The sequence below is a fragment of the Pseudorca crassidens genome, chromosome 1 (genome assembly GCF_039906515.1).
Source record: "Pseudorca crassidens isolate mPseCra1 chromosome 1, mPseCra1.hap1, whole genome shotgun sequence".
Taxonomy (NCBI): domain Eukaryota; kingdom Metazoa; phylum Chordata; class Mammalia; order Artiodactyla; family Delphinidae; genus Pseudorca; species Pseudorca crassidens.
In genome coordinates this window covers 130,491,547-130,515,648 of record NC_090296.1, presented here as the reverse complement: position 1 = coordinate 130,515,648, position 24,102 = coordinate 130,491,547, and the positions used below count along the sequence as shown (strand labels likewise).

General features: G+C 39.8%; 1 protein-coding gene and 1 pseudogene across 1 annotated transcript in view; both read right to left on the bottom strand.

Moving 5' to 3' along the window:
* Positions 1-24,102, bottom strand: part of GABRG3 (gamma-aminobutyric acid type A receptor subunit gamma3) — a 630,845-nt gene that overhangs the window by 150,656 nt on the left and 456,087 nt on the right. The window lies entirely within an intron of this gene.
* On the bottom strand, positions 18,733-22,349 carry LOC137207021 (glia-derived nexin-like; annotated as a pseudogene).

Below are 24,102 nucleotides of genomic sequence, written 5' to 3'. Positions count from 1 at the left end.
CACAGCCCAGAAACACAGGCCCACATACAGACTGAGGTATAATCATAAGATTATAGAAAGCTCCCCATCCCCAACACCTCACTCCAAACCAACAGGGCTCCAGTATAAGAACAGTGGATTATAGCCAAAGAGCTACAAGACCCAAACCCTCTCTGAGGAGGCATACTCAGGAAGCCCAAATCAGAAAAGAGAAGCAAATGCAAGGCCACTGGAGGAATTTTTAGCCTCTAGAACCTACAGCTGCAGCAGACATGACACACTGCCCAACTCCAAGCCAGATTAACATAAAGTCTCATTCTAAAAGAGTATTTAACAAGAACCTATTAACCAATACAACTGGCCTGGATTTCAACAGAAAGCATAAAGCATGCCAAAAGGCAACAAACAAATACAAATCCATTTGAAGAGGCAAAGTCCTCAAAAGAACCATACTCACAGATAACACAGATGTTGGAATTATCACACAAGAACTTTAAAATGACTATGATTAATATGTTCATGGTTCTAATGGAAAAAGTGCCACTTTACCCCAATTAACTTCCTTGTTCTCAGGCCAGCTCTGTCTGAAATTAAATAGCTATTCTGTCCTTTGATTAGTGTTAGTATATCTTTCTTCATTCCTTTGATATTAACTTGTGTAAGTCTTTATATTTAGTGGGTTTCTCATAGATGACATATGGGTCGTTTTTACTCCATGCTGACATGTAGAGGGGTTAATTCCGCAAGAAGATGAAGCAATCCTAGATCTATCTAGGATTCTAGATGTATCTAACAAACAACATCAAAATATATGAGGAAAGACTAAAAGAACTGAAAAATAGATCCACTATTATAGTTAGAGACCTCAACACTCCTTTCTCAGTAAATACAGAAATTTACTTAGCTATTAAATGGCAGATATAAGAACCAAAATCTAAATAAAAAACGTTTTATCAATTGGTAATTTCTCAATTTATCAATAAACCTATGATCAAAGAAAGCACCAGTTTGGGGCTTGAAATTTCCTAATAAATGTTTACAGAATTTGATATAGTGTTCAAAATATAAATGATATTGTCTTTCAAAGGTCAACAATATTTAATTCAGCTAAATTGAGAAACTGTTTCAGATACTCAATTCTGTCCTATATTAACTTTTCACTATGGGGCTTCTTTATCAAAACTTCTTTAGAAAGACTAGCAATGGAATGAGAGCTGTAAGAGAAACACTAAATAGCAAAGCACATCTGTATTGATGTTCAAGGTCTGCATCAGACTTATAAGAATTAAAAGCAAAGCACCACTTCACATTAAGGCATTAAGAAGACTAAGGAAATCCCTCATCTAAACCAGGCCTGAGAGTCAGCCCCTATGGCTCCATTACCCCAAGCACACTAACACAAAGATATGCATTATGTCAGAACAAGCCTAACAGGTGGAGAACAGAGTGATGTTTCCAGTGCCCTCAGAACAGATCACATGTTTACAGGTGATGATCTAAAATCCCAGCACGCTAAGTTCAAGGGAAATATACCACTTGATGTAAGCTATGTGCCAAACAAAGAACCCTGAAAAGAGGTACTTCCCATTCTCCACAACTATTTTCCTAATTCAAGTTCAAAAAATATGCATTGTCCTCAAAGCCACAACCTCTGCCTGGCTGGCATGGCTCCAATAAAGGGGATGAAATATATAATCTGATTTTCTCCAGCTCTTAGTCATCCAAAGAGAGGAAATGTATCTAAAAGTACAGAATGCAAGTCACCTGGCACATTTAAACATTACCCAAGTCGGCTTTCATGTTTCCACAAAGAATAACTGGATTGTTTTGGCTCTGTTCCCAGATACTGAAAATTAATTAAGAATGTACCACAACTTTCCTTCCTTCCTTCCTTCCTTCCTTCCTTCCTTCCTTCCTCCTTCCCTCCCTCCATCCCTCCCTCTTTCTCCAGCCTCTGATGAGGTGCCACACACCTGCTCCAACAAGCTCCCATTGTAAATCTTGGGAAGAGGCACTGCTTCCACTTTTCTTCTTCATTGGAGACTCTCCCTCGGCTCTTGGTTGTTTGTTTACAGACTTTATTTTTTGTACCAGTTTTGACTTCACAGCAAAGTTGAGCAGAAATTACAGAGATTTCCCATGCCTCTTTTTCTTTGATGGTGTGACTTTGTTGATAGACAAAGTTCTTGAATAGGAACAGCATATGTTCTCATTAATGAACTAATCACCTACTTAGTCAAATGGCATCCTCCAAATGAGGAATTACATAGGCTGCATCATCTTGAGCTGTTAACACACATGGTTTGTCTTGGGCAGTCACCTACACAGAATAAAGATCTATTAAGAACCTAATGTGAACAGGTGTGAATAGCTCACAGAAGACATGCTCCCTAACCTACAAAAATCAACAAAACCAAACTTTTTTGAAAATATCGACTAAGTGTACAGAAAGAGCACTTTATAACCAAAATGCATTGATAGACTTTCTTTCCAGTTACATTATGGCAGGAGAAATTATTTGGTTTACAGATTTCTTACTTTCATCTTTTCATGCTGTTAAAGCCATAATAAAGCACATATCCCAGACACTTCTGGTTTCATCACTGAAGACGATGATTTCCCTAATTAAACAGGTACATCAGTAGACAAGTGGGATGAAGCACAGGCATCTTCTCCTAAATATTGGAAAAGCTAAGCTCTCAGACGCCATTTCTCCCTCCTTTTTCATATCAGATAAGCCAGTTACACCAAGCAATACTGCTGTTGGGCAGCTGAGAGGGATAGGGGAGCTCAAAGGGGAAAAGAGATAACTTTTACAGTAGACAAGCAGGGTCTTCAAAATACTTTTGGTAGAAATTCTATGTTCACAGACAATTATTTGTGGTTTATCTGTATTCTGTGGTTGCTTGTTGAGTGTACCCACCTAGGCATTGCTCAGATAGTCCTGGAATGGTTCCCACTCTCTTGCTGAGATGTGCTCTAACCCCTGAACAGAGTGGGGAACAACGTGAGAGCCCAGATGACAGGCCAGAAGCAGATGAGTCAGGAGAGTTGTTCTATGTCCAAGGCTTACCTGATTCAGGCAGAAGCCTCTGAATCAGGATCCAGGAGGCAGTCTCCCCTCTCTTGCTTGGTTCACTTAGTGGAAAAAACAAAGCACTGGGGAGAGATGCTCCAAGAATTCCTAGCATCATTTACTAAGCTGACTATGAATATGTCCACAATGCTTTGATAAAGAATGTGCCAGTTTCTCCCCTGAAAGATGCATGCTTTCCTTAGGAAGCCCCTGAGAATTTTAATTTCCATATTCCTTTTGGGGGAGGGAAGCAGTAGCTCTGTCATGTCTTGTATGCAGGTCCATGTTTTTCAATCATTGATCGAGGAGACAGTGGTCAGAATACAGATGGAAGTGAAAGATAAAAACATTTCTAGAATGCCACACAGGGGTTCATTTGCCTTGACATTGTGTTTCTTTAGCTAATAACAGCTCAGATAAAGCCTGGTGTGGTAGAGAAGACCCTGGACTTGGAGAAGCAAGAGTGCATCAGTTGTGTGATCTTGCACTGCAATCTTTCTCTAAGACTCAGTTTTCTCATCTGTGAAAGGGGGATGGCAGATGGGAATGGAGGGCAGAATGTGCTACATTTCACATTGACAGGAAACACAATCATAAAAGAGAGATTGTCACTGTTCTCTGGCCACTCTTGGTGCTAGGGAATGGCGTCAGCTAGAGAGAAAATCCGATGTGTCCTTGGGACTGTTATAACTATGTGGGGACAGGGCCAACATACGCTGACACAAAGATTTGCTACCTGGCATCTATTCCACTTCCAAATTAATTATGTTGGGAAAAAGGAGCATTGCCTTTTAAAACTCTGAAAATCAGCCAACTATCTCAGACATTCTAGTATCACTGTAATAGCAGTGACAGTTCCCTAACTATTTCTCTAGCTCAAGTACAGTTACAGCTGGCACAGGTGTCAAAGATAAAGAGCATAAACGTGAGAGAGGACCTTCAAGATGGCGGAGGAGTAAGAAGTGGAAATCACCTTCCTCACCATAAATACATCAAATATATATATACACGTGGAACAACTCCTACAGAACACCTACTGAATGTTGGCAGAAGACCTCAGACTTCCCAAAAGGCAAGAAACTCCCCAGGTACCTGCGTAGGGCAAAAGAAAAAAGAAAACACAGAGACAAAAGAATAGAGATGGGAACTGCACCTCTGGGAGGGAGCTGTGAAGGAGGAAAAGTTTCCACACACTAGGAAGCCACTTCACTAGAGGAGACAGGGGTGGGTGGCGGGGGAAGCTTTGGCGTGATGGAGGGGAATGCAGCAACAGGGGTGAAGAGGGCAAAGCAGAGAGATTCCCACACAGAGGATCAGTGCCAACCAGCACTCACCAGCCTGAGAGACTTGTCTGCTCCCCTGCCTGGGTGGGTGGGCACTGGGAGCTGAGGTGTGGGCTTTGAAGCTCAAATCCCAGGGAGAGGCCTGGGGTTGGCTACGTGAGCACAACCTGAAGGGGGCTAGTGTGCCACAGCTAGCCAGGAGGGAGTCCGGGAAAAAGTCTGGAACTGCCTAAGAGGCAAGAGACCATTGTTTCAGGGTGTGCGAGGAGAGGAGATTCAGAGCACCACCTAAACGAGCTCCAGAGACAGGCACAAGTTGTGGCTATCAGTGCAGACACCAGAGACGGGCATGAAATACTAAGGCTACTGCTGCAGTCACCAAGAAGCCTGTGTGCAAGCACAGGTCACTATACACACCTACCCTCCCGGGAGCCTGTTCAGCCTGCCACTGCCAGGGTCCGTGATCCAGGGACATCTTCCCCAGAAAAACACACGGCACACCTCAGGCTGTAGCAACATCACGCTGGTCTCTGCCGGCACAGGTTCACCCTGCGTTCTCTACCCCTCCCTCCCCACAGCCTGAGTGAGCCAGAGCCCCACTCCTTTAACTCCCTCTTGTCTGGGTGAAGAGTGGATGCCAGAGGGCAACCTACACGCACAGGCAGAGCTGAATCCAAAGCTGAACCCCAGGATCTGTGTGAAAAAAGAAGAGAAAGAGAAATTTCTCCATGTGGCCTCAGGATCACTGGATTAAATCTCCACAATGAACTTGATGTACCCTGCATCTGTGGAATACCTGAATAGACAATGAATCATCCCAAAATTAAGGTGGTAGTCTTTGGAAGCAACTGTAGACTTAGGGTTTGCTGTATGTGACTGAATAGTTTCTGATTTTTATGTGTATCCTAGTATAGTTTTTAGCGCTAGTTGTCATTGGTGGATTTGTTTATTGGTTTGGTTGCTCTCTTCTATTGTTTTTATTAATTTTTTAATATTTTGATTTTAATAATATTTTTAATTTTATTAATTTTTAATTTTATTATATGTTACTTTTTTCTTTCTTTTTTTTCTCCTTTTCTCTGAGCTGTGTGGCTGACAGGGTCTTGGTGCTCCAGCCTGGTGTCAGGACTGAACATGTGAGGTGGGAGAGCTGAGTTCAAGACATGGGACCACCAGAGGACTCCTGGACACAAGTAATATCAATCAGCGAAAGATCTCCCAGAGACCTATGTCTCAGTGCTAAGACCCAGCTCCAATCAATGACCAGCAAGCTCTAGTGCTGGACATCCTATGCCAAACAACTAGCAAGACAGGGACACAACACCTCCCATTAGCAGAGAGGCTGCCTAAAATCATAATAAGGTCACAGATACCCCAAAACACACCACTGGACGTGGTCCTGTCCCTCAGAAAAACATGATCCAGTCTCATTGACTAGAACACTGACACCAGTCCCTTCACCAGGAAGCCTACATAATGCACAAAGGCAACCTTACCCAATGGGAGCAGACACCAAAAACAACAGGAACTATGAACCAGCAGCCTGTGAAAAGGAGACACCAAACACAGCAAGTTAAGCAAATTGAGAAGACAGAGAAAGATGCAGTAAATGAAGGGGCAAAGTAAAAACCCACCAGACCAAAAAAATGAAGAGGAAATAGGCAGTCTACCTGAAAAAGACGTCAGAGTAACCATGATCCCAAATCTTGGAAATAGAATGGAGAAAATACAAGAAACATTTAACAAGGACGTGGAAGAACTAAAGAGCAAACAAACAATGATGAACAACACAATAAATGAAATTAAAAATTCTCAAGAAGGAATCAATAGAAGAATAATGGAGGTAGAACAGATAAGTGACGTGGAAGATAAAATAGTGGAAATAACTACCACAGAGAAGAATAAAGAAAAAAAAAAAAGAAGGGAGGACAGTCTCAGAGACATCTTGGACAATATTAAATGCACCAACATTCGAATTATAGGGGTCTGAGAAGAAGAAGAGAAAACGAAAGGGTCTGAGAAAATATTTGAAGAGATTATAGTTGAAAATTTCCCTAACATGGGAAAGGAAATAGTCAAGTCAAATCCCATACAAGATAGTCAAGTCAAATCCCATACAGGATAAATCCAAGGAGAAACACACCAAAACACATATTAATCAAACTATCAAAAATTAAATACAAAGAAAAAATATTGTAAGCAGCAAGGGTTAGGCAACAAATAGCATACAAGGAAATCCCCATAAAGTTAACAGCTGATCTTTCAGCAGAAATTCTGCAAGCCAGAAGGGAGTGGTAGTATATATTTAAATTGATGAAAGGGAAAAAGCTACAGCCAAGATTACTTTACCCAGCAAGGATCTCATTTAGATTTGATGGAGAAATTAAAAGGTTTACAGACAAGCAAAAGGTAAGAGAATTCAGCTCACCAAACCAGCTTTACAACAAATGCTAAAGGAACTTCCCTAGGCAGGAAACACAAGAGAAGGAAAAGACCTACAAAAACAAACCCCAAATAATTAAGAAAATGGTAATAGGAACATACATATAGATAATTACCTTAAATGTAAATGGATTAAATGCTCCAACCAAAAGACACAGACTAGCTGAATGGATACAAAAACAAGACTCATATATATGCTGTCTACAAGAGGCCCACTTTAGACCTAGGGACACATACAGACTGAAAGTGAGGGTATGGAAAAAGATATTCCATGCAAATGGAAATCAAAAGAAAGCTGGAGTAGAAATTCTCAGACCAGGCAAAATAGACTTTAAAATAAAGACTATTAAAGAGACAAAGAACGACACTACATAACGATCAAGGGGAAGATGAACAATTGTAAATATTTTTGCATGAAACATAGAAGCACATCAATACATAAGGCAAATGCTAACAACCATAAAAGGGGAAATCAACAGTAACACAATCATAATAGGGGACTTTAACACCCCACTTTCACCAATGGACAGATCATCCAAAATGAAAATAAATAAGGAAACACAAGTTTTAAATGATACATTTAACAAGAGGGACTTAATTGATATTTATAGAATATTCCATCCAAAAACAACAGAATACACTTTCTTCTCATGGAACATTCTCCAGGATAAATCATATCTTGGGTCACAAATAAGGCTTTGGTAAATTTAAGAAAATTGAAATTGTATCAAGTATCTTTTCTGACCACAATGCTATGAGACTACATATTAATTACAGGAAAAAAATGTAAAAATTACAAACACATGGAGGGTAAACAACACACTACTAAATGACCAAGAGATCACTGAAGAAATCAATGAAGAAATCAAAAAATACCAAAAACAAATGACAATGCAAGCACAATGTCCCAAAACTGCAGCAAAAGCAGTTCTAAGAGGGAAGTTTATAGCAATACAATCCTACCTCAAGAAACAAGAAAAACCTCAAATAAACAACCTAACCTTACACCTAAAGCAATTAGACAAAGAAGAACAAAAAACCCTTAAATTTAGCAGAAGGAAAGAAATCATGAAGAGCAGAAATAAATGAAAAAGAAATGAAGGAAACAATAGCGAATATCAATAACACTAAAAGCTGGTTCTTTGATAAGAAAGAAAAGAAAAGAAACAAAATTGATAAAAAGCTGGTTCTTTGATAAGAGAAACAAAATTGATAAAATATTAACCAGACACATCAAGAAAAAAAGGGAGAAGACTCAAATTAACAGAATTAGAAATGAAAAAGGATAAGTAACAACTGGATAAGTAACAACTGACACTGCAGAAATACAAAGGATCATGAGACATTACTACAAGCAACTATATTCCAATAAAATAGACAACCTGGAAGAAATGGACAAATTCTTAGAAAAACACAACTTTTTGAGGCTGAACCAGCAAGAAATAGAAAATATAAACAGACCAATCACAACCACTGAAATTGAAACTGTGATTAAAAATTTTCCAACAAACCAAAGTCCAGGATAAGAAGGATTCACAGGCGAATTCTATCAAACGTTTAGAGAAGATCTAACACCTATCCTTCTCAAACTCTTCCAAAATATAGCAGAGAGAGGAACACTCCCAAACTAGTTCTATGAGGCCACCATAACCTTGATACCAAAAACAGACAAAGATGTCAAAAAAAAAAAAAGAAAACCATAGGCCAATATCCCTGATGAACATAGATGCAAAAATCCTCGACAAAATACTAGTGAACAGAATCTAACAGCACATTAAAAAGATCATACAACGTGACCAAGTGGGGTTTATCCCAGGAAGGCAAGGATTCTTCAATATATGCAAATCAATCAACGTGATAAACCATATTAACAAATTGAAGGAGAAAAGCCATATGATCATCTCAATAGATGCAAGAAGGCTTTCGACAAAATTCAACACCCATTTATGATAAAAACCCTCCAGAAAGTAGGCATAGAGGGAACTTACCTGAACATAATAAAGGCCATATATCACAAACCCACAGGAAACATTATTCTCAGTGTTGAGAAACAAACCATTTCCTCTAAGATCAGGAACAAGACAAGGTTGCCCACTCTTATCGCTATTATTCAATTAGCTATGGGAGTTTTAGCCACAGCAATCAGAGAAGAAAAACAAATAAAAGGAATCCAAATCAGAAAAGAAGAAATGAAGCTGTCACTGTTTGCAGATGACATGATAATATATATATATAGAGAATCCTAAAGATGCTACCAGAAAACTACTACAGATAATAAATGAATTTGGTAAAGTTGCAGGATACAAAATTAATGCACAGAAATTTCTTGCATTCCTATACACTAATGATTAAACATCTGAAAGAGAACTTAAGGGAACATTTATATTTACCATTGCAACCAAAAGAATAAAATACCTAGGAATAAACCTACCTAAGGAGACAAAAGACCTGGATGCAGAAAACTATAAGACACTGATGAAAGAAACTAAAGATGATAGAAACAGGAGAGACATACCATGTTCTTGGATTGGAAGAATCAACATTGTGAAAATGACTCTATGACCCAAAGCAATCTACAGATTCAATGTAATCCCTATCAAACTACCAACAGCATTTTTCACAGAACTAAATAAAGAGTGTCACAGTTTGTATGAAAACAGAAAAGAACCCCAATAATCAATTGTATGGAAACACAAAAGAACCCCAATAGCCAAAGCAATCTTTTCGGTTTTTTTTTAAACATCTTTCTTGGAGTATAATTGCTTTACAATGGTGTGTTAATTTCTGCTTTATAACAAAGTGAATCACCTATACATATATCCCATTATCTCCTCCCTTTTGTGTCTCCCTCCCACCCTCCCTATCCAACCCCTCTAGGGGCTCACAGAGCACTGAGCTGATCTCCCTGTTCTGTGTGAATGCTTTCCACTAGCTATTTTACATTTGGTAGTGTATATATGTCCATCCCACTCTCTCACTTCGTCCCAGCTTACCCTTCCCCTCCCCGTGTCCTCAAGTCCATTCTCTAAGTCTGCATCTCTATTCTTGTCCTGTCCCTAGGTTCTTCAGAACCATTTTTTTTGATTCCATATATATGTATTAGCATACGGTATTTGTTTTTCTCTTTCTGACTTACTTTCCTCTGTATGACAGACTCTAGGTCTATCCACCTCACTACAAATAACTCAATTTCATTTCTTTTAATGGCTAATATTCCATTGTATATATGTACCACATCTTCTTTATCCATTCATCCATCGATGGAAACTTAGGTTGCTTCCATCTCTTGGCTATTGTAAATAGAGCTGCAATGAATATCACAGTACATGACTCTATGAATTATGGATTTCTCAGGGTATATGCCCAGTGGTGGGATTGCTGGGTCCTATGGTAGTTCTATTTTTAATTTTTAAGGAACTTCCATACTGTTCTCCATAGTGGCTGTATCAATTTACATTCCCACCAACAGTGCAACAGGGTTCCCTTTTCTCCATATCCTCTCCAGCATTTATTGTTTGTAGCGTTTTTGATGATATGGTCATTTGGACTGGTGTGAGGTGATACCACATTGTGCTTTTGATATGATTTTCTCTAATGAGTAGTGATGTTGAGCGTCCTTTCATGTGTTTGTTGGCAAGCTGTATATCTTCCTTGGAGAAATGCCTATTTAGGTCTTCTGCCCAGTTTTGGATTGGGTTCTTTGTTTTTTTGATATTGAGCTGCATGAGCTGCTTGTAAATTTTGGAGATTAGTCCTTTGTCAGTTGCTTCATTTGCAAATATTGTCTTCCATTCTGAGGGTTGTCTTTTCATCTTGTTTATTGTTTCCTTTGCTGTACAAAAACTTTTAAGTTTCAATAGGTCCCATTTGTTTATTTTTGTTTTTATTTCCATTTCTCTAGGAGGTGGGTCAAAAAAGATCTTGCTGTGATTTATGTCATAGAGTGTTCTGCTTATGTTTTCCTCTAAGAGTTTCATAGTGTCTGGCCTTACATTTAGGTCTTCAATCTATTTTGAGTTTATTTTTGTATATGGTGTTAGAGAGTGTTCTAATTTAATTATTTTACATGTAGCCGTCTAGTTTTCCCATCACCACATATTGAAGAAGCTGTCTTTTCTCCATTGTATATTCTTGCCTCCTTTATCACAAATAAGGTGACCATATGTACGTGGGTTTAGCTCTGGGTTTTCTATCCTGTTCCTTTGATCTATAGTTCTGCTTTTGTGCCAATACCATACTGTCTTGATTACTGTAGCTTTGTAGTATAGTCTGAAGTCTGGGAGCCTGATTCCTCCAGCTCCCTTTTTCTTTCTGAAGATTGCTTTGGCTATTTGGAGTGTTTTGTGTTTCCATACAAATTGTGAAATTTTTTATTCTAGTTCTGTGAAAAATGCCATCGGTAGTTTGATAGGGATTGCATTGAATCTGTAGATTGATTTTGGTCGTATAGTTATTTTCACAATGTTGATTATTCCAATAAGAACATGGTATATCTCTCCATCTGTTTGTATCATCTTTAATTTCTTTCATCAGTGTCTTATAGTGTTCAGCATATAGGTGTTTTGTCTCCTTGGGTAGGTTTATTCCTAGGTATTTTATGGTTTTGGTTGCAATGGTAAATGGGAGTGTTTCCTTAATATCTCTTTCAGATTTTTCAGCATCAGTGTGTAGGAAGCAAGAGACTTCTGTGCATTTTTTATCCTACTACTTTATTAAATTCATTGATGAGCTCTAGTAGTTTTCGGGTGGCATCTCTATTTTTCTCTATGTATAGTATGTCATCTGCAAACAGTGACAGGTTTACTTCTTCTTTTCTGATTTGGATTCTTTTTATTTCTTTTTCTTCTCTAATTGCTGTCACTAAAACTTCCAAAACTATGTTGAATAATAGCGGTGAGAGTGGACAGCCTTGTCTTGTTCCTGATCTTATGGAAAATGGTTTCAGTTTTTCACCATTGAGAATGATGTTGGCTGTGTATTTGTCATATATGCCTTTTATTAAGTTGAGGTAAGTTCCCTATATGCCTACTTTCTGGAGGGTTTTTATCATAAATGGCTTTTGAATTTTGCTGATAGCCTTTTTTGCACCTTTTGAGATGATCATATGGTTTTTCTACTTCAATTTGTTAATATGGTTTATCACATTGATTGATTTGCATATATTGAAGAATCCTTGCATTCCTGGGATAAACTTCACTTGATCATGGTGTATGACCCTTTTAATGTGTTGTTGGATTCTGTTTGCTAGTATTTTGTTGAGGATTTTTGCATCTATATTCATCAATGATATTGGACAGCAGTTTTCTTTCTTTGTGACATCTTTGTCTTATTTTGGTGTAAGGGTGATGGTGGCCTCGTAGAAAGAATTTGGGAGTGTTTGAGAAGGATAGGTGTTAATTCTTCTCTAAGTGTTGATATAATTTGCCTATGAAGCCATCTGGTCCTTGGCTTTTTTTTGTTGGAAGGTTTTTTTTTTTTTTTGGTGGTACACAGGCCTCTCACTGTTGTGGCCCCTCCCGTTGCGGAGCACAGGCTCCAGACACGCAGGCTCAGTGCCCATGGCTCAGGGGCCCAGCTGCTCCATGGCATGTGGGATCCTCCTGGACCAGGGCACGAACCCGTGTCCCCTGCATCAGCAGGCGGACTCTCATCCACTGTGCCACCAGGGAAGCCCTTGTTGGAAGATTTTTAATCACAGTCTCTCGGTGCTTGTAGTTAGTCTGTTTATATTTTCTATTTCATCCTGGTTCAGTCTCGAAAAGTTGTGCTTTTCTAAGAATTTGTCCATTTCTTCCAGGCTGTCCATTTTGTTGGCACATATTTGCTTGTAGTAATATCTCATGATCCTTTGTATTTCTGCAGTGTCAGTTGTTACTTCTCCTTTTTCTTTTCTAATTATTTTGGTTTGAGTGTTCTCCTTTTTTATCTTAATGAGTCTGGCTAATGGTTTATCAATTTTGTTTATCTTCTCAAGGAACAAGCTTTTAGTTTTATTGATCACTGTTACTATTCCCTTCATTTCTTTTCCATTTATGTCTGATCTGATCTTTATAATTTCTTTCCTTCTGCTACCTTTGGGGCTTTTCTGTTCTTTGTCTAATTGCTTTAGGTGTAAGGTTAGGTTGTTTATTTGAGATATTTCTTGTTTCTTGAGGTAGGTTTGTATTGCTATAAACCTCCCTTTAGAATGGCTTTTGCTGAATCCCACAGGTTTGGGGATGTCATGTTTTCATTATCATTTGTTTCTAGGTATGTTGTGATTTCCTCTTTGATTTCTTCAGTGATCTCTTGGTTATTTTGTCGTGTATTGTTTAGCTTCCATGTGTTTGTTCTTTTTACAGATTTTTTCCTGTAATTGATATCTAATCTCATAGCTTGTTGGTTTGAAAGATACTTAATATGATTTCAATTTTCTTAAATTTACCAAGGCTTGATTTTTGACCCAAGATATGATCTATCCTGGAGAACATTCAATGAGCACTTGAGAAGAAAGGGTATTCTGTTGTTTTTGGATGGAATGTCTTATAAATATCAATCAAGTCCATGTTGTTTATCATTTAAAGCTTGTGTTTCCTTATTTATTTTCAGTTTAGATGATCTGTTCCTTGGTGAAAGTGGGGTGTTAAAGTCCACTACTATGACTGTGTTACTGTTGATTTCCCCTTTTATGGCTGTTAGCATTTGCCTTATGTACTGAGGTGCTCTTATGTTGGGTGCATAAATATTTACAATTGTTACATCTTCTTCTTGGATTGATCCTTTGATCATTATGTAGTGTCGTTCTTTGTCTCTTGTAACAGTTTTTATTTTAAAGTCTATTTTGTCTGATATGAGAATTGCTACTCCAGCTTTCTTTTGATTTCCATTTGCGTGGAATATCTTTTTTCATGCTCTCTCTTTTAGTCTGTATGTGTCCCTAGGTCTGAAGTGGGTCTCTTGTAGAGAGCATATACATGGGCCTTGTTTTCGTATCCATTCAGCCGGTCTTTGTCTTTTGGTTGGAGCATTTAATCCATTTATATTTAAGGTAATTATCTGTATGTATGTTCCTATACCATTTTCTTATTTGTTTGGGGTTTGTTTTTGTAAGTCTTTCCTTCTCTTTTGCTTCCTGCCTAGGGAGGTTCCTTTAGCATTTGTTGTATAGCTAGTTTGGTCGTGCTGAATTCTCTTAACTTTTGCTTGTCTGTAAAGGTTTTAATTTCTCCATCAAATCTAAATGAGATCCTTGCTGTGTAAAGTAATCTTGGTTGTAGGTTTTTCCCTTTTATCACTTTAAATATGTACTGCCATTCCCTTCTGGCTTTCAGAGTTTCTGCTGAAACTTCAGCTGTTAACTCTATGGGGATTCCCTTGTATGTTATTTGTTGCCTAACCCTTGTTGTTTTCAATATTTTTTCTTTGTATTTAATTTTAATAGTTTGACTAATAAGTCTCTTGGTGTGTTTCTCCTTGGATTTATCCTGTATGGGACTCTCTGCACTTCCTGGACTTGACTGATAATTTCCTTTCCCATATTATTGAAGTTTCCAACTATAATCTCTTCAAATATTTTCTCAGAGCCTTTCTTTTTCTCTTCTTCTTCTCAGACCCCTATAATCTGAATGTTGGTGCATATAATGTTTCCCAGGAGTCTGAGACTCTCCTCCATTCTTTTCATTTTTTTTTACTTTATTCTGGTCTGTGGTAGTTATTTCCACTATTTTATCTTCCAGGTCACTTATCCATTCTTCTGCCTCACTTGCCTATTGATTCCTTCTAGAGCATATTTAATTTCATTTATTGTGTTGTTCATCATTGTTTGTTTGCTCTTTAGTTCTTCCACGTCCTTGTTAAATGTTTCTTGTATTTTCTCCATTCTATTTAGAAGATTTTGGATCATCTTTACTATCAGTACCCTGAATTCTGTTTCAGGTAGACTGCCTATTACCTTTTCATTTGTTTGGTCTGGTGGGTTTTTACCTTGCTCCTTCATCTGCTGTGTGTTTCTCTGTCTTCTCTTTTTGCTCAACTTACTATTATTGCAGTGTCCTTTTCACATGCTGCAGGTTCGTAGTTCTCTTTGTTTTTGGTGTCTCACCCCAGTGTCTAAGGTTGGTTCAGCAGGTTGTGTAGGCTTTCTGGTGGAGGGAACTTGTGCTGTGTTCTGATGGATGAGGCTGGATCATGTCTTTCTGGTGGACAGGACTGTTTCGGTGGTTCTTTTTGGGGTGTTTGTGACCTTATTAAGATTTTAGGCAGCCTCTCTGCTAATGGGTAAGGTTGTGTTCCTGTCCAGCCAGTTTGGCATAGGGTGTCCAGCACTGTAGCTTGCTGGTCTTTGAGTGGAGCTTGGTCTTAGCATTGAGATGGAGATCTCTGGGTGAGCTTTCACTGTTTGATATTATGTTGAGCCAGGAGGTCTCTGGTGGACCAATGTCCTGAACTCAGCTCTCCCACCTCAGAGGTACAGGCCTGACAGCCAGCCAGAGTACTTAGACCCTGTCAGCCACACAGCTCAGAAGAAGAGACCAAAAGAAAGAAAATTATAAATTAAATTTATTAAAATAAAAAATTTAAAATAATTAAAAAATTTTTAAGTAATAAAAGAAAAGTAAAGAAAGAAGAGAGCAAGCAAACCAAAAAGGCAAAATCCACCAATGATAACAAGCGCTAAAAACTATACTAAAAATAACAAAACAAACTGAAGAATGGACAGACAGAACCCTAGGACAAATGGTAAAATCAAAGCTATAAAGACAAAATCATACAAAGAAGCATACACATACACACTCACAAAAAGAGAGAAAGGGAAAAAAATATATCTTTTGGGAAGTCTGAGGTCTTCTGCCAGCATTCAGTAGGTGTTCTTTAGGAGTTGTTCCACATGTAGTTGTATTTCTGATGTATGTGTGGTGAGGAAGGTGATCTCCTCATCTGAGTCCTCCACCATCTTGAAGGTCTCTCTATTAAAAAATTGTTAATCTTAACACCTAGCCATGATCCTTCAAGTCAGCCTCCTCTGTTGCAAAGGGCATGTGCAAATGATCGAAGTCACGAGTATATAAAAGAAAAAATGAAAAGGCTATAATCATATTAATGAAATGAAGGGAGGATTTAGGCAGAAATCGCCAAGGTTCTGAGTAATGACCCATTGTTATTCACACTACCTCCTAAAGCAATCTCGAGAAAGAAAAACAGACACAAAACAGAAATATATATCAATGGAACAGGATAGAAAGCCCAGAGATAAAGCCACGCACATATGGTGACCTTATATTTGATAAAGGAGGCAAGAATATGCAATGGAGAAAAGACAGTCTCTTCAATAGGTGGTGCTGGGAAACTAGACCGCTACATGTAAAAGAATGAATTTAAAACACTCCCTAGCACCATACAGAAAAATAAACTCAAAATGGGTTAAAGACCTAAATATAAGGCCAGACACTATAAAACTCTTAGAGGAAAACATAGGCAGAACACTCTATGACCTAAATCACCGCAAGGTCTTTTTTGACTCACCTCCTAGAGAAATGGAAATAAAAACAAAAATAAACAAATGGCACCTAATGAAACTTAAAAGCTTTTGTACAGCAAAGGAAACCATAAACAAGATGAAAAGGCAACCCTCAGAATGGGAGAAAATATTTGCAAATGAAGCAACTGACAAAGGATTAATCTCCAAAATTTACAAGCAGCTCATGCAACTCAATATAAAAAACCCCAAAAAGCCCAATTCAAGAATAGGCAGAAAACCTAAACAGACATTTCTCCAAAGAAGATATACAGATTGCCAACAAACACATGAAAGGATGCTCAACATCTCTAATCATTAGAGAAATACAAATCGAAACTACAATGAGGTATCTCCTCATACTGGTCAGAATGGCCATCATCAAAAAACTACAAACAAATGCTGGAGAGGATGTGGAGAAAAGGTTACTCTGTTGCACCTTTGGTGGGAATGTAAATTGATACAGCCACTATGGAGAACAGTATGGAAGTTCCTTAAAAAAACTAAAAATAGAATTACCATATGACCAGCAATGCCACTACTGGGCCTATACCCTGAAAAAACCATAGTTCAGAAAGAGTCATGTACCATAATGTTCATTGCAGCACTATTTACAATAGCCAGGACATGGAACCAACCTAAGTGTCCATTGACAGAGGAATGGGTTAAGAAGATGTGGCACATATATACAATGGAATATTACTCAGCCATAAAATGAAACGAAATTGAGTTATTTGTAATGAGGTGGATGGACCTAGAGTCTGTCATACAGAGTGAAGTAAGTCAGAAAGAGAAAGACAAATACCATATGCTAACACATATATATGGAATCTAAAAATATAACGGTTCTGAAGAACCTAGGGGCAGGACAGACATAAAGACGCAGACGTAGAGAATGGTGTTGAGGACACGGGGAGGGGAAAGGGTAAGCTGCGATGAAGTGAGAGTCTTGCATTGACATATATACTCTACCAAATGTAAAATAGATAGCTAGTGGGAAGTAGCTGCATAGCACAGGGAGATCAGCTTGGTGCTTTGTGACTACCTAGAGGGGTGGATAGGGAGTGTGGGAGAGAGACGCAAGAGGGACGGTATATAGGATATATGTATACGTATAGCTGATTCACTTTGTTGTACAGCAGAAACGAACACAACATTGTAAAGCAGTTATGCTGCAATAAAGATGTTAAAAAAAAATAAGAGCATAAATGTGCTTGCTGTGTTGGTTTTTCACCCTAACTTGTTTACTGGGGAGAGAGCAAAGCTCTCTTCATCTCACACCTTGAGGCCTGAGTATCTCATTTTGCTCCATCTGTCCTCTTGCAATAGCAATAAAAGTAATAGTGTTAATAATAAAAGCGCAGACTCAGTAACCATTCTACTTCATTCAAACCCAGTTGCCCTTGCTCTCTAGGGAGATGCAGGCAGATGACTTTACCGCCCCATGCTGGGTTTCCTTGACTGCAGAAGGCATTGAGAAAAACAGGGCCTCCCAGGGTCATTATATGTATCAAATGGGCTGATGATTGTAGTTGCTCAGAGCAGTGCCTGGCGCGTAGTAAATGCACCTACACAAGTTAGAAGGAAAGTGAGGATTCCCAGTTTCCAGCATCAAGCTCTGTGCTCAACACTGAGCCCGATGTCTCCATGCCAACCTGTGCTGTCCAAGCAGGCAGGAGGATGGCCCAGAGCTTTCTTGACACTCAGTATGGTTCACATCTTTATCATCTTTCAAAAAGCTTTTATTTGCGGTATGCAGGCCTCTCACTGTTGTGGCCTCTCCTGTTGCGGAGCACAGGCTCCGGACGCGCAGGCTTAGCGGCCATGGCTCACGGGCCCAGCCGCTCTGTGGCATGTGGGATCTTCCCGGCCCGGGGCACGAACCCGTGTCCCCTGCATTGGCAAGCGGACTCTCAACCACTGCGCCACCAGGGAAGCCCTCAAAAAGCTTTTTAAACTTTATTTTAGTGAATATATGCATTATATAAAACAGCAGAAACACACAGAGATGCTAGAGATTTCATTATTACTCCCCAAAATAATGTTTACTATCAAGACTTTGAATGGGGGAAATTTTTTAAAGGCAAGTAAGATTTTTTTTCATGAAATAATGAAAGTGACCATTAAATGTCTCCCCCCCATCCCCACCCTATTACAAAGATTAAATTTCCTCTGGAAAGCCACACATAAAAACAAAACAAAACAAAAACCCTGATCTGGACAGTAAATACTCAATAGAGTTGTTAACCTAGGCAACCATTCAGTAAATTAAGGTATTGTTTAGGCATTTTGAAGCTTTCTTCTTCATTTCTCAATACAGTGTTCCCGCCGTCCTGCCCTTCTTTCCCTCCAAAAACACATCCCAGAGCAGAAATGGTTATATCTCTGAGTCCTCTGAGTCTCTGTTCCTACAAACTAATTTTCAAAATGAAAATACTGCACAAAGATATGTAACAGAACTATGGAAGACTTAGGGAAGTAGTCTTTTCTTCATAGCTAAGGTAGTCTTTGCTTTGCATTGTTTCTTTTGTATACTCTTCAGGGTTTGTTTGTCTGCTGCCTAAGACAACACTTGTAGGATTATGTTGGATGAACGATAGGAAAGGTCTCTCTACTATAAACCAAGGAGGCAATGACCTTGTGATTAGATTTCCAGTTATTGATGCTGAATCTCTGGTACCATCTTCAGTGACTTCAAGTTTTGATTTTTGCAAGATGTGAGAAACATGAAGGTTTTCCGACATTGTTATTTTTGCAAAATTTGCCTTTAATGGATCAAGCATCCATCAGTGGCTCCTTCAAATCGGTTTGTGCTATGGCTATGAACCTGGGCAGGATCAGCTGCATACTGTTGCTCTGGTGCTCACATCAGCTGTCTCTGGTCTTGCTGCTCATGTGGGGGTGACAACCAACAGTGGAGTGAAGGTGAAGATCTTGGCCGGCAGCACAATCAGCATGCTGATGCTTTCCTCAAGGTAGGACATTTCAGTGAGGTCCTACCTAAATCCTTGGGGGTACTTGTTGCCTCCACTGGAACACAGAGAACTGAACTATAATTGGACCAATAGGATTTCCAATCAGTTGCCAAAAATGTACACTTCTCTGTGTTCTCAGGTTGAAACCCTGATGTCCTTAAACTCTTAAAAAACTCTGCACTAACAAAAACCAGTCCAGTGAGCACACGATTCATAACATCTAGGGAAAAGAGAGTGGCCGTCTTTTCCTTGGCTTTATTTTTAACACAGTCACAGAACCCAGTGTCTGAAGGCAACCTTTACAGACAAGTGTGCACATATTGTGTTGGTCAAAAAGTTCATTCAGATTTTTCCGTAACATCTTAACAAAAAATTGTTTGGTAGATACTTCCAAACTGGTGAAATTAAGCCCAGAATGAAAGGCTAATTGCTAATGAGGGTTTAGCTGTTTTCTCTTCCTGAAGCCTTCCATGTGCAGAGTTTGTCCAGCACAGCTGTGCATCTTTGGGGAATCCAACCGTAATAGAGAAAATGTGCAAATATCCCTCACACCAGCTTCTGTCACCTAACTCCCATCAAGTGCACATCTTTAGCTAAATCGACTAGCAATCTATAAAGGGTATGTCTCTAGTCCCTTCCATCGTTTTCTAACTTGCTGCCATTCCCACTTTGCAGATGGGGGAAGGAAGGCTTAGCAGGGTTTAGAGAGGTGAAGAATGTTCCCCATTGTTCTACAGTGAGTGAGCAGGCAGCTGGGATTCCAGTACAGGAAGCCTTGTTTCACAGCCTTGGTCCCTCCCTCTCAGACTCCCCCTGCCCCCAGCAACACTCTCTGCAGCCACAAGGGTATTCACAGTGATAACTATCAAATGACTCCTTCCTGATCACTCAGGGAGCCCTGGACAGGTAGCTCCCATCACATACACATTCTGTCATTTAATTTAATCTTCACAGAGACAGATGAGGTGGGTATTATGATCCTTGTTTCATAGATGAGAAAGCTAAGTCTCAGAGAATTTAAACAATATGCAAACACCTAAGCAGTGAGAAGAGCTCTCAGTGGGAGGAGCTCTCACTCTTGTTTTACTCCAAGCCCTCCGACACTTCCGTTTTGCTGGTTTTCAGGCACTCAGTGTTTGGGATGTGTGAATAGCATCTGTGTACCCTCTAGTGCACACTCTTCTCCATGTGACCCAGCACCCAAAAGTCCATTGGCTGCACCAAGAGGAAGGGTTTTGCTACTATGTGAGAAGATCTGAGAGATGCTGAAAGATCACCTTCTCCAGCGCCTCCGCAACCTTCCTGCCACTGCACCGTCCTTCTCCCCTCCATCTGCTGTTGAGAAAGGGGCACAATACCTCCAGGGATCCACCGTGACAGGGCACCCAGGGTCATCTGGCTACAGAGGGACCTCATCAAACAAAAAGCTTCTGCACAGCAAAGGAAACAATAAGCAAAATGGAAAGCAATGTACAGAATGGGAGAAAATATTTGCAAATCATGTATTTGATAAGGGACTAATATCCAAAATATATAAAAAACTCCACAACTCAGTAACTCAGTAGAAAACAGCAACAACAAATAACCTGATTTAAAAATGGTAAAGGACCTGAACATTTTTCTGAAAAAGACATACAGATGGCCAACAAGTACATGAAAAGGTGATCAATCATCAGAAAAATGCAAATCAAAAACACAATGAGATATCACTCCACATTGTCACAATGGTTTCATCAAAAAGACAAGAGTTCATAAGTGTTGGTGAGAATGTGGAGAAAAGGGAATCCTTGTGCACTGTTAGTGGGAATGTAAATTGGTATAGTCATTATGGAAAACAGTATAGAAGCTCCCCCCAAAATTAAAAATAGAACTGCCATGTGACCCAGCAAATTCCACATCTGGATATATATCCAAAGGAAAAAAATTTCCATCTTGGAAAGATATATGCACCCCCATGTTGATAGCAGCATTATTTACAATAGCCAGGACATGGAAATAACATAAGTATCCATCCACAGATGAATGGATAAAGAAGTTGTGAGATATATATATATACATATGGTGAAATATTATTCAGCCTTAAAAAGGAAACCCTGCCATTTGCAACAACTTGGGTGGATCTTGAGGGCACTATGCTAAGTGAAGTAAGCCAGACACAGAAAGACAAATACTGCATGATTTCACTTATGTGTGGAATCTAAAGTAGTCAAACACATAGCAGACTGTAGAATGGTTGCTTCCAGGGTCTGGGGTAAGGAGAAATGGGGAGATGATTGTCAAATGGTACAAAGTTTCGGTTTTGCAGGATAAGTTCTGGAGATACACTATACAGCATGTTACCTGTAGCTAACAATACTGTATGGTGTACTTACAATTTTGCCAAACTCAGTGAGTTCCAGACATTAAATATGCACAGCTTTTTACATGTCAATCATACCTCAATAAAGTTGTTTTAAAAAATAAAATAAGGGTGGCAGGATATCATTGTGAAAGAAAAAAAAGAAGAAGGAAAAAGGAGCACAGACTTCAAAGAGCACAGCCTTCAAAGTCACAAAAAGAGCACAGCCTAGCAGTCAGGCATTCTTCCTCTGCCATGACCCAGTCCTTAACCTCTCAGAACAACTTACTTCACTTAGAGCCAGAATAAAAATAACCCACTTTCAAGACTGGACAGCAGAGCCAGTGCAATCATGAATAGCAGTGGTTTACACCATAATGAGGGTAACAGTTAAAGGAGGTGACCCCAAAGCTCTGTCCTTCCTGCTACAGGCATCACTGTCTTCATAGAAGGCACATACAGCCAGGACCAGCCACATGGGGCACTGTCCCACCCCCCAAGGTGTGAGTGTCTACAGCAGTGAGATGGCAGGGACAGGGAAGAGTTGGAGAGGCCAGAGATCCAGGAACATGTGGGAAGATGACCTGGCTAGCAGGTGAAGGGCAAGCACTTCAAGGAGAATGGGGCAGGCAAAGAGACAAGATGGCAAAATCCCCCTCACCCTCTGCACTGGTCTGTCTGACATGGTCCCTGATCGGAAACCTGCTTCCCAGGGCACTGCCTTGATTCTCACTCTCAGCTCCAGGATGCTGGACTCTGCCATGTCTCCTGGACATGCCAAAAAACTCCCTTTGGTTACATCCAAAACAGGTGAATTCAAGTGAATACAGGAATATTTGGGGAACTTTGGAGTCCACATATTTTGTAGCCTGGAAGTGTGGGAACTTCCCTCCCTGTATTAGGGTTCTCCGGAGAAGCAGAACCAATAGGATAAATGTAGATGCAGGGATAGATACAGATAAAGATATAAGAGGACATTTATTATAGGAATTTGTTCATGAGATTATGGAAGCCAAGAAGTTTCACAATCTGTCATCTGCAAGCTGAAGACCCAGGAAACCTTGGTGGTGTAATTCAGTCTGAGTCCAAAGGCCTGAGAATTAAGAGACTGAGGTTTTAAGTCCTGGTCCAAGTCTGAGGCCTGGGAACCAGGAGCATTGATATCTGAGAGCAGAAGATGCACATCCCAGCTCAAGCAAAGAGCAAATTCCACCTTCATTCACTTTTCTCTTCTACAGGCAGACCTTGGAGATATTGCAGCTTCAGTTCCAGTCCATCACAATAAAGCAAACAACACAACAAATCAAGTCACACAAATTTTTTGGTTTCCCAGAGCATATAAAAGTTATGCTTACTCTATGCTACAGTCTATTATTGATAAGTGTGCAGTAGCATTACATCTAAAAAAAAACAATGTAAGTAACTTAACTAAAAAACAATGCTGTTTGGGAAGGGATGCCATAATTTTCAATTTGTAAAACAAAATGCAGTATCTGTGAAGCACAATAAAGTGAAAGAAGATAAAAGGAAGTATGCCTGCATTTGGTCCCTCAAAAGACTGGATGATGCCCACACACCTTGGTGAGGGTGATCTTCCTTATTCAGGCTACTGACTCAAATGTTGATCTCTCCTGTAGACATCCTCACAGAAACATTCAAAAATAATGTTTTACCAGCTATCCAGGCATCCCTTAGACCGGGAGTCCCCAACCCCCGAGCCACGGATTGGTATTTGTCTGTGGCCTGTTAGGAACTAGACCGCACAGCAAGAGGTGAGTAGCAGGTGAGCCAGCCAGTGAAGCTTCATCTGCCGCTCCCCATTGCTCGCATTACCACCTGAACCATCTCCCCCCACCCCCTTCCATGGAAAAATTGTCTTCCACGATACCAGGTCCTGGTGCCAAAAAGTTTGGGGACCTCTGCCTTAGACCAGTCAAGTGATACATAAAATGAACTGTTGCTCTCGCCTTGGAAGACGGGCTTCCTTTTGGAAGTTTTGTACCTGAGAATTTGCTTCAAAGGACACAGGGCCACTGCTGGCATTTCATAGCATCTGCTATTTGGTGATTAACTCATCCAAAAGAGAAAGGACTTTCAAGGAGCTGTGTGGTTTCTTTCCTGCCAAAGCAAATGTCCCACTTGCCAGGACATTTCACCTGGCAGAGGGTCCACTTTTTAATGCACCCGGGGAGCAGGCAGGGAATGGGCAATTTTGTCTGTTTATTTTAAGACACACACCAGTTATGAAGCATTTGGATGAGCCATGAATACTTGGTTCCCTCTTCAGGTCTAAACCCAAGAAGGGTTTAGAATGAAATACATTTGGCAGCACTCTGTATGCTGCACACGGGAAGAAACGAGCTATTTGTGGCTCCTAAAAATAAACCTTTCTGGTTTGTTCCTCTGCAAGTCCAATCAGATGCTGCTGGAGCCTGATAATGATGAGGCTGAGTTCAGCCTATCTTTCCTAGTCAGCCTGCCCTCCTGCCTTAAGGGGATAAAGCTCAACTGACCAA